A 9,400-nucleotide genomic window follows, 5' to 3' on the forward strand; every position below is an offset into this window, starting at 1 on the left:
TGTTCAAGGACCAGATGCATTGCCTATTTTGCCTTTAAATTTCTGTGATTAAATTTTAAATACATTCTCTTTTGCCCTAGATTGCTGACATGAATAAATTGGTGTGGGGCTTGGGGGGTGGGTGGGGGGAATTATTTATTTTTCACTAAGCAGGCATAATGACATCAGTAATTTTTTTTTTTCACTGGCCTGACAAACATTCTCATCTTGAAGATGGCTTTCCTTTGTGGATTTACAAATTACATATGAAATTAATAGAACTAAGGTTGCTGAATAAAGCTATTTGTATCCTTTGTAGACACTGTAGTAGGTAACCCATCAAAATATAAACTCGATGTTTCCTTTCCTTCTTTTCTCCCCCAAGAACATTTCAAATTAGCACATGTACCACATTGTCACCGGAGGCAAATTGCAGCATAGGTCTGTGTGTCTTTTAGATGAGGATTGTACTGTTGCTTTCATGCTGTGGTAAGTACCACATCCGCAATACAGGTAACAGAACTGGTACTTAGAAACTATGGTCTTTCCTAGAGCTGTAACAAAGTAATTCCTATAGGATGTAAAATCCAAATCCAAATTCTAATGGAGGGAGCCTAAAATTGAAGAAAAATACCTGTGCTAAACTACTCTGAGAAGCTGTTGGGCTGCTACCACCATGAGCAGCACTGAGAGGAAAGTTTGTGCCTCTGGGGTATAATACTTGGGTCAGTTGAAAAAAAAAAACCAACAACAAAAAAACCCCAAAACAAACCCAAAAACTAACCACACCTTTTCATCCCTTTAGATGTAAGCTTACAGTAGGTAATGATTATGTGTCCTTTTTGATGGCTGTAATGAGAACTTCAATCACTGTAGCATAAGATCTGATCTATAAATGACCTAGAATAGCCATGTAATATAATGTGATGATTCTAAATTTGTACCTATGTGACAGACATTTTCAATAATGTGAACCACTGACCTGATGGAGCTACTGTAAGATTTGTACAGTAGGTGAACATGTAAAGCTATTGGTTGGACTATGCTGAACAGGGAAAGGTAGATATTAGTTAAGCCCAAGCTGGGCTATTTTCCACCTGCCAATTCTACATGTACTTTTGTGGTTTAATTCATTGTATGAAAATTCCTGTGATTTATTTTTTTTTTTAATGTGCAGTACACATCAGCCTCACTGAGCAAATAAAGGGAAACGAATGTTTCAAATCCATTTCTGTTTCTCTTTTTTATCACAAGTGACAGGTTTCCCCCCGTCTGCCACTGGTTGTGTACTGGGTTTTCTATTACTCTTTCTAATGGTTGTAATCGATTTCAGATAGTAGTCCAGAGCACGCATGCGTTACTGCACTTTGGGCAGGGGGCAGAACCACTAGTTTTAATATATTTAATGGTAGAATGGTACTGTCTGCCTTTCTGCCATGAGTACCCAAGGCTGGTGAAGGGCCAACATAAACCTTGTAGGAAAAATTTTGAAAAATGCTCAGTGGAGTTTTAAGAGTTGCTGGCTTGAGTTAGGAGGGGGTGGGGAATATAAGTGCTTTCATACGTGGCCATGCTTGGATCCAAATTGTGCACGTGCTAGGGACTGGCAAATCCCCAATATGGTTGGTGTCTTCCATCCTAAGATGATAAATACCTGTACTAGGACAAAGCACCATCATGAGAGTCCTTCACCAGCCTCTCTGTCTCGGCAGACAGGCAAGGAAGATCAGACAGGTAGGAAGCTGGACCAGCATGGGTTTTCTGAATCCTTCCTGGACAGTACAGGGTGAAGCATGGTGGGCTTCCACACCGGCGTTGCCACTGGGCAGGCGACAGGTAGGCAAAGGGCTGGCAAAGGGTGTACATAGCCCTCTCCTTCACATGAGGGAAGGAATTGCTTTTCTTTGGGTTGCCCAGGGTTCGTTCACAGGTAGCCAGCATACAGCTCTACACCTATCCTGATGTGTCAACAACCTTCTCTGGGGGTTAACAGCACAATGCTGTTTGACTTGAGAGTCTTCTCGTCTTGATGTGTGCCTCAGGTACCCGAGGCGTGATGCGAGGAGCACCATAGGACAGCCTGGTTGTCATCTTTGAGCAGAGAACTACTGAATTCACTTGAAAAAATGGCCTTTCTCAAGATGACTAGCCTCCATCTCATCTGTGTTCTTAACGTTGCTGTTTATTTTATAGTCTATAATGATATTTTTTTTACTTGCAAAAATGTTTAGCTTTTGCATTTCTACCAGCCACTATCCAAACTGTTGGGCTTGACACTTGCAGTGGTGGTAAAGCAAAGTCCGCTACACGGGATTTACGTTGTTAATTCACGGCTCCTGATCAAATTAATGCTCAAAAGGTAGTAGCCAAATCCATCTCTGGTATACTTCATCAGTTGCTGCTTTTCCACAAGGCATGAGTTTTGCCTGATATTTCTCCAGTTACTACGCTTTTTAATTTGGTTTATTCATTTCGTATTTTTTGCATTGCACTTTGATGCTTGCAAAAAAACTCTCTCATTTGATGTCTAGGAAAGTATTGCTTTTTGACCCCCATCCCCTTATTTTGTGTTATTAAGGTGTATTGCATAAAATAAGGATCTCATTTATTAAGAAATCATCCCTTCCACTGCCTGTTCTCCTGGGCTACCATTTTCCCCACGGTGAACGCTGCCAGCCGAGCACCTGAAATCAGATTCAGGCGCCTCAATGAGTGGCCTGATTTTCAGAAATGCTGAGCATCTCGTAGCTCCCATCGACTTCAATTAGACCTGCTGGCTCTCAGCACTTTTAAAATCAAGCCACATATTTAGAGCCCCAATTCAGCACAGCATTTACATTTGTGCTTAAGTCTGTCCTGATTCAGCAAGGCACTTAAGCGCAAGTGGTTTTAGATCCATTGAAGTCAAGTGCTCGGCTGCTTTGAATAAAAATAGACTCCTGGATTGGGGCCTAAGAATCCAAATACAGACACCAAAGCCTAATTTTAGGCTCATTTGGAAAACTTTGGCCTTGCCTGCCACCTTTAACCTTTAAGGCTTACAGAAAACACAGAAACACCCGTCAGGTCAGGTCATAAGTGGAAGAGGGGGAGGTTTAGAGAAGAGAGGTGGAAGCAATGGACAAATTTCTTCCTTGCAGAAAATGTTTTGAAAACTTTAATTCCAGTTCTTGCAAGATGCCTTAGCTCATCAGTATTATTTCATGTTACACTTCCAGAATCTCATTCAAGATTAATGTGCAGTTATTCTATTGTCCTTCACCATTAGTTAATAAACTGCTATACTGAACTTTAAGCAATGCCAACTTTCTCCGATTTTCCGTGAATCACGCTCTCACCATTGATATTCCATGTTCACAAGCAAACTAAACTATAAATCAATTTTCTCTACTTTATCAAACAGCAGAAAGTAATAAAGAAGGTCACAAATAGTACAGTAGTTCCTTGGAGGTTTGTAACATCATAATTTAAAGCTCAGAAAGATTGAATCAAAAGTTGAATTAATCCCTAAGGGAAAAGATTCTATATAGATTCTATTGATAGACATAGGGCAGCCTGTCTTCATTGGAAGCTGGTATATTTGTTAATACTTCGGGGCAAAGGAGACTAGTCTTCTCTGCAAAGAAGAAAATGAAATCCTCCACGAAAGGAAGTGAATATATCCTCTGCGCTTCCCATTGCTGTGCTCTCCTTGCACCACTCTGCTGAAAAAAAGAGAAAGCCAACTCATCTCTTGCTGCACGATGTGCTCTGCTGAATGGCTGGTGTCTGTGCAATGCAATTAGGGTAACTGCAGCTGGATGGAATATGTACAGAAACTGTAAATGTTGCACTTGATCGGTGTTCATTCCTCAACTCATGCTTTTTTAGTGAAATGACCTTAACCCAAAAATCTTAGCAGGCTATGAATCCAAAGCAAAATGAGAGTTTGCTTTTTTTCAGTGACAAATTTTGGTGAAGTTACAAATATTTATTCTGCAGCTGAAAACATTCCTCCAAACACGTTTAGCTTTTGAGGTTCCTCTGAATTACTGCAGCTTCCTTTCAACACGCTTCTGAAATCATAGTTTTACAAAGGCATTTCTGATTCTCTTTTATAAAAAAAATCTATAACCGTAACGATGTGACTGGACCTGACTTCCATTCAAATGGAATGAAGGGGGGGAGGGGGAAACCTCCCGTATCAAGGAAAACAATTAAAAATAAAATTCACTAATGGCCTCATTTGGAAAAGTTACACACACAGGTGTGGTACGCGGTGAGATCTGAGATGAAAGGTACCGGTTTGGAATGCATGCATGGTGAAGTACAAAATGATCGAAGGGTTTGTGCTTGCATACTGACTATTTTCTTATGGTATTTGCTAGTAGAGAGGAACTGAGCTGCTCTGTGATAAAGGCAGCTGAACAGAAAACAGGTACAATTCCAGCCTCTCCAGGATCGGGGACAAAACTCCAGCCCTCTTCAGCCTTTTGCATTAACCCTGGCTTGTGTAAATAGTGGACAGTGATCGAATGTAAATAATCTCATTTGCCATATTTGCATCATGATAGTCAGCGAGATGTAATGTAAATGAAAGCCAAAGCTAAGTGTGCAGAAAACCATGTCCTAAAGACCCCACTATGTAAATTACTATTAGGACTCTTAATCAAATGAAATACTTGCTACAATTTATTTTTGACAATGTGCATTCCATCCTCTATTAAATTAGTGCTTGATAAAGTAATAAAATTACCACAGCCATAAAGTTACTGTGCTATACCTTCAGGACAAGGCATTCGAGAGATCTTCTCGTTGTCCTCGGATTATTGACTTTGGCATTATGAGAAACGCACATTGGTACCTTAGACTAATTCTTTCCTACTGCACTTGCAACTCGGGCCTGTGCTTACTCATGCAATGTGTTGGCAGTAAATTTATTTAAAAAAAATAATTAGCCACACACTTGAAAACTAAGAGAGTGCTTTCTTTTTAACTATTTATTGGAACAATACCACAGCTAACTGTTTTCTGTTGCATGAATAATGTATTGTCATAGCTAGGCATGCCCTCGGTTATACACTCCTGCCAGCAAGTAGTGGAGTGGTGAGTGCTGTTGCTGAATAATGATTAATTACTCGCCCTTCTGAAGGAGCCCGGTTTTGTAAACTGGTCACACAGCGTGTTACGTGGATTGTGTCTGCTACACAAAAGGTTACTTGCAATCACATAATGAGACATAATGATGCACATCACAATTCTTTGGTACAAATCTGCACACAATGGAATTCAGATAGAAGCCCATCTATTTACGTATCCTGTTTGTCAGAGGGTAAAAAACTTCCCTGCAGTGCTGCAGTGCTGCCATTGCTCCTTCTGCAATGCTGACATTTTGGGTGAAAACAGTGTGACGGCTTCCTCAGGAACCTCCAGCCATAGCTTCACAGAATTGCCCTGTGACAGCCTGCTGACAAACCCTGGGTGGGATTTGGCTCCCACCGCGGGACAGCTGTGTGAGTGGGATGCTTTGCTGTTGCCTGTCCAAACTCTTGGTGAGAATCTGGGATGCAGTTCCTCGCTGCGAGGTGAGGGGTTCACTTGTAGTATGGGCTGAACCTACCTGCAGGTGCTCTGCGCTTTCTGGCTGGGAAGGGTGAGCAGGGAATCCACGTTTTGCAATGGATTATACTTTGTTGTGTGGTCAAAGGAAGAAAGGTGTGTGGTACGGTTGTAAAACCTGGAGCCACAGCCTTTCTGAACCGTAAGGGAAAAAAGATCTAGTTGTTCTTGGCTCCTGCTCTCTGGAAAACAAGTTCTTGGCCAAGGCTGTCCCAGAGCTGCTGGGACCACTGCTGGCAGCACCAATGGCAGAGCAGTGACATCTAGTCCTGCCTGGTCTCAGCAGGAGGGATTTGATGGTCCAGGCAGGATCTGTGCACTGCTTTGAAGTTGCTTGTGTGCTACTATGGCCCTGTTGGTCAAGCTTGTCAACCAAGCTGCAGAAGTTTGAGTTGCTGGAGATGTGTCGTGGGGCGTGGTAGACGATGTGCATTCTCATGCTCTGGAGAGGATGGGGAGGCCTGAATATGCATCTCTGTCCTACAACATCACGGCAGAGCTAGCGGCAGCAGCCCCTGCCGTCCTCTTTCCTTGTGCAGTGACCTGGATCACCCAGCAGCCCCACAAAAGCATTTTCCTAATCTGTCAGATAGGATGGTTTGGACACAGGGGCTGCATTTGAATAGGTGAGGATGTGTGTGGTTTGAGAACCACACTTCAGATACTCCTGCACTGCTGCCGTGTGTCTCAGCATTCAGGAACGTCTTGGCATCTTTCAAACTGCTCGTTTTGACAAATGTTGTCTCAAGCAGGACAAAATGTTGTGGTATGGTTTGTATATCAGCATGACTGTGGTAGAAGACACCCTATGAAACTTCTTGTTTTCCTATAAATGAGGTGGACTTACATGGTACGAGTTTCTGCTCCATATACGTGGCAATGAATAAGCTGCCTTCTATGGCTAGATCATTAGCAGTCTCTAATGCAATTATGTACTTACATGGAGCTAGAGAAGGTTGTTGGGGGTAAAAGCAGCAAATGGCACTGTGCGACAACCAATGCAGCTGATATTTCTACTGACATTTCCCAGACCCTTCAGCTTTGCCCCACTAGCAATGTCACAGCTGCAGCCACCGCTTCGCCCTCCCGTACATGACAGCTATGCAAACCATGACAGAGAGCTATGCGCCTTTTCAGTGAGCGCAAGGCAGCCGTGAGACACTTTGTGGGGTGCCAGGGGCCTGGTGGGGTGCACCGGCCCCCGGGTGGGAGGGTGGCCATAGCGCTGCATGTAACAGCTGCCGTACGCCAACTCAACAGCTGGCATAATTCTGCAGCTAACAAATACCATTTTTCTTCCGCAAATAGTTCCTTGAGCAGTAGATCATGCACGGGCTGATTTACTGCAGCACTGTCCTGTGCAGACTGGCTGGTTGGTAATGATCTCCCCACGGCGGGTCTGCAGCCTTTCCCTCCGCAGCAGCGGCCATGGGGACTGTCTCTGCCTCCACCTCTCCCCCTGGTTCCATGAAAAACACGCGGTATGCTAGATGGCAGCGTGCTGACGGCTTCCACCGTGCTACCAGATTTCGCCGAAATGGACCAACATGGTCAGAAGTTACTGGGGAATGGGAGCCAGGAGGAAACAACGCAGGCAGGAGGAGCGTGCAGGTAACGGGAACGTGGGGTGGAAACAACACGGGCAGCAGGCAGAAGTGCCTGAGTCTCATCCCCTCAGGAAATGAGGGGGAAAAAGACCCAGGGGAATCCTCCGCTTGGATGGCTCCTGGTACTATTTCCTAGCTATCCAGACGTTCACAGTATGGTGAAACTAGTAAGTTTCAGATTCAGACCTTTGCGTATTTACAGCTGGACAACCGTAGTGAGATTTTTGTGGAAACCTTAATGAGAGTGGACAGGGAATGGACATGAAGCGTCGAGCATGAAGCCTCATAGCTCTGAAGCTGCTTATCAGACATATATCACAATCCCACCAGCTCTTGCTTGTGCTGTTACTAAGCTGCTGACATTGTATGAAAGCTGATACGTAGCTGAAAAACCTACGTATTCATTTAGCAATGGAAAAGGCATAGCAATAATATGACTGCTCCATAGCGAGCCTCCTAGGATGTCCCTTCCTAGCAGAAGAAGCTTTGCAGGTAGCTATTTATGCTTTTACTCCAAATCTCGTGGCACTGGCCTTGCTCTACAACGTTGGGTCTGATAAGATCGGATGAGGTTAAGCTGCCACGAATAGCTGCTGACTGGCAGTTTATTCCCTCACTTGCTCAACAACGCCAGACCTACTATATGTCTGGGAGGCAAAGAATACAGTTAGGCTAGACAAATGGAATAGGAACCAACAACAAAGTGAATCCTGTGCTGTCATATGCATTTTTTATTCACATTGCACATAAATCTCATCTAAGCTCATGGGAGAACTTTAGCATCCCCTTAAACTCCCATTTATTCTCCATCCTTCTCATTCTTTGCACTATTAAGAAACAGATTTATTTTCTGAAAACTACTCTTAATCATTGTGCAAATAGCAATGGAACATTTATACTCAAAGCAATAAATAGATGATTCGCATCTTAATATGAGACTGGAGATTATTCTGACTTGTTTGTGTTTATTGCATCTAACACACAGATGCTATCTTCACTCTGTAATAGACATGTTAATTATGGGATTTCGTTATTCTTATTTAGATTTAGGGTTGTTTTTTTCTGTGCCACATTGTGCATGGGATGGTGCTACAAGACATGAAATGAAGATGTTCAGCACTCCAAAATGCTAAAGATAGAGAAAAAGAAAATCAGGTTTAACTGGACAGGGCAATAATCTGAAGATCTATGAAAAATGCAGAGTAATAGAGAGCATGTAAATCCATTTGCTGTTATGCTGGTTAGTGGTAAATCTCTAGAAGAATCAGTCATAGCTTTCGATGATAACAAAAACATAGTAAGGTGAGGGTATGGTCAGCTCCAGAGTTTATGTCCTTTGCTACAGAACTAATGTCCATTCAAGTACCTCTGAATATGGGAAAATGGATTGTCAAGTCCTGTTAGAGTAGCTTTTCTTGGATGAATAGGAAATGTTTTCTCTTTCTCCTGGTTATGTCTGCCTTTATTACTTTATACTGCCAAGGGCAGTATCTAGCCCTTGGAAGTATTTGTTTCTTGTGTGCAGAGAGAAACATTGCGCAGTATTTTCACTGCTCCATTTTGCTCGCACAGGTTTGGGTAATGCCAAGGAAACTATTCCTCTGGTCAAACTAGAAGTCATATGGATCTTTGATTTTACCAGGGCTGTAAGACCTGTTTAACATTTTACTTTGTAAGGTATGTTTAGTCTTCAGTAACCTGCTGGCAGGTTACCTGCTATCCTTCCGCCAACAAATGCACACACCTGCATATATACCAGATAAGCATGTTTATATGCATGTGTATATGGATATATACATATCAATAGCCCAATACATAAAACATGTATATTCATGTAGACTCCTCATGTGGGATTTCTCACTAACTCATCTGTTGCAATAAAACATAAACTCCAGTAACAGTTTTCTCTCCAAACAAGACTGTATGCTATATCTACATCCTTATGTTGTGGAAGAGTTCCTGCGGCCAGCAGAAAGCTCTGATTCCACTTGCACCCTGGTTGACATTACTACAACGAGCCTTCCTGCCTGGGTCACCACCATGCATGGAGTCAAAGGGAATGAATGCCTTCTGTTCTGTGGTCGTGACAGCTCACTGGTTTTCACAGCGCTGTTTGTAAACTGGTCAGGAGATAGGCAGCACCTGCTTAGCTCATGGTAATTTGAGCATTTCTAATCATTCGCCTCAAACCTGTTTTCTATATCTTTGCAGTCATA

Source organism: Falco peregrinus, chromosome 2 (assembly GCF_023634155.1).
Source record: "Falco peregrinus isolate bFalPer1 chromosome 2, bFalPer1.pri, whole genome shotgun sequence".
NCBI classification, from domain to species: domain Eukaryota; kingdom Metazoa; phylum Chordata; class Aves; order Falconiformes; family Falconidae; genus Falco; species Falco peregrinus.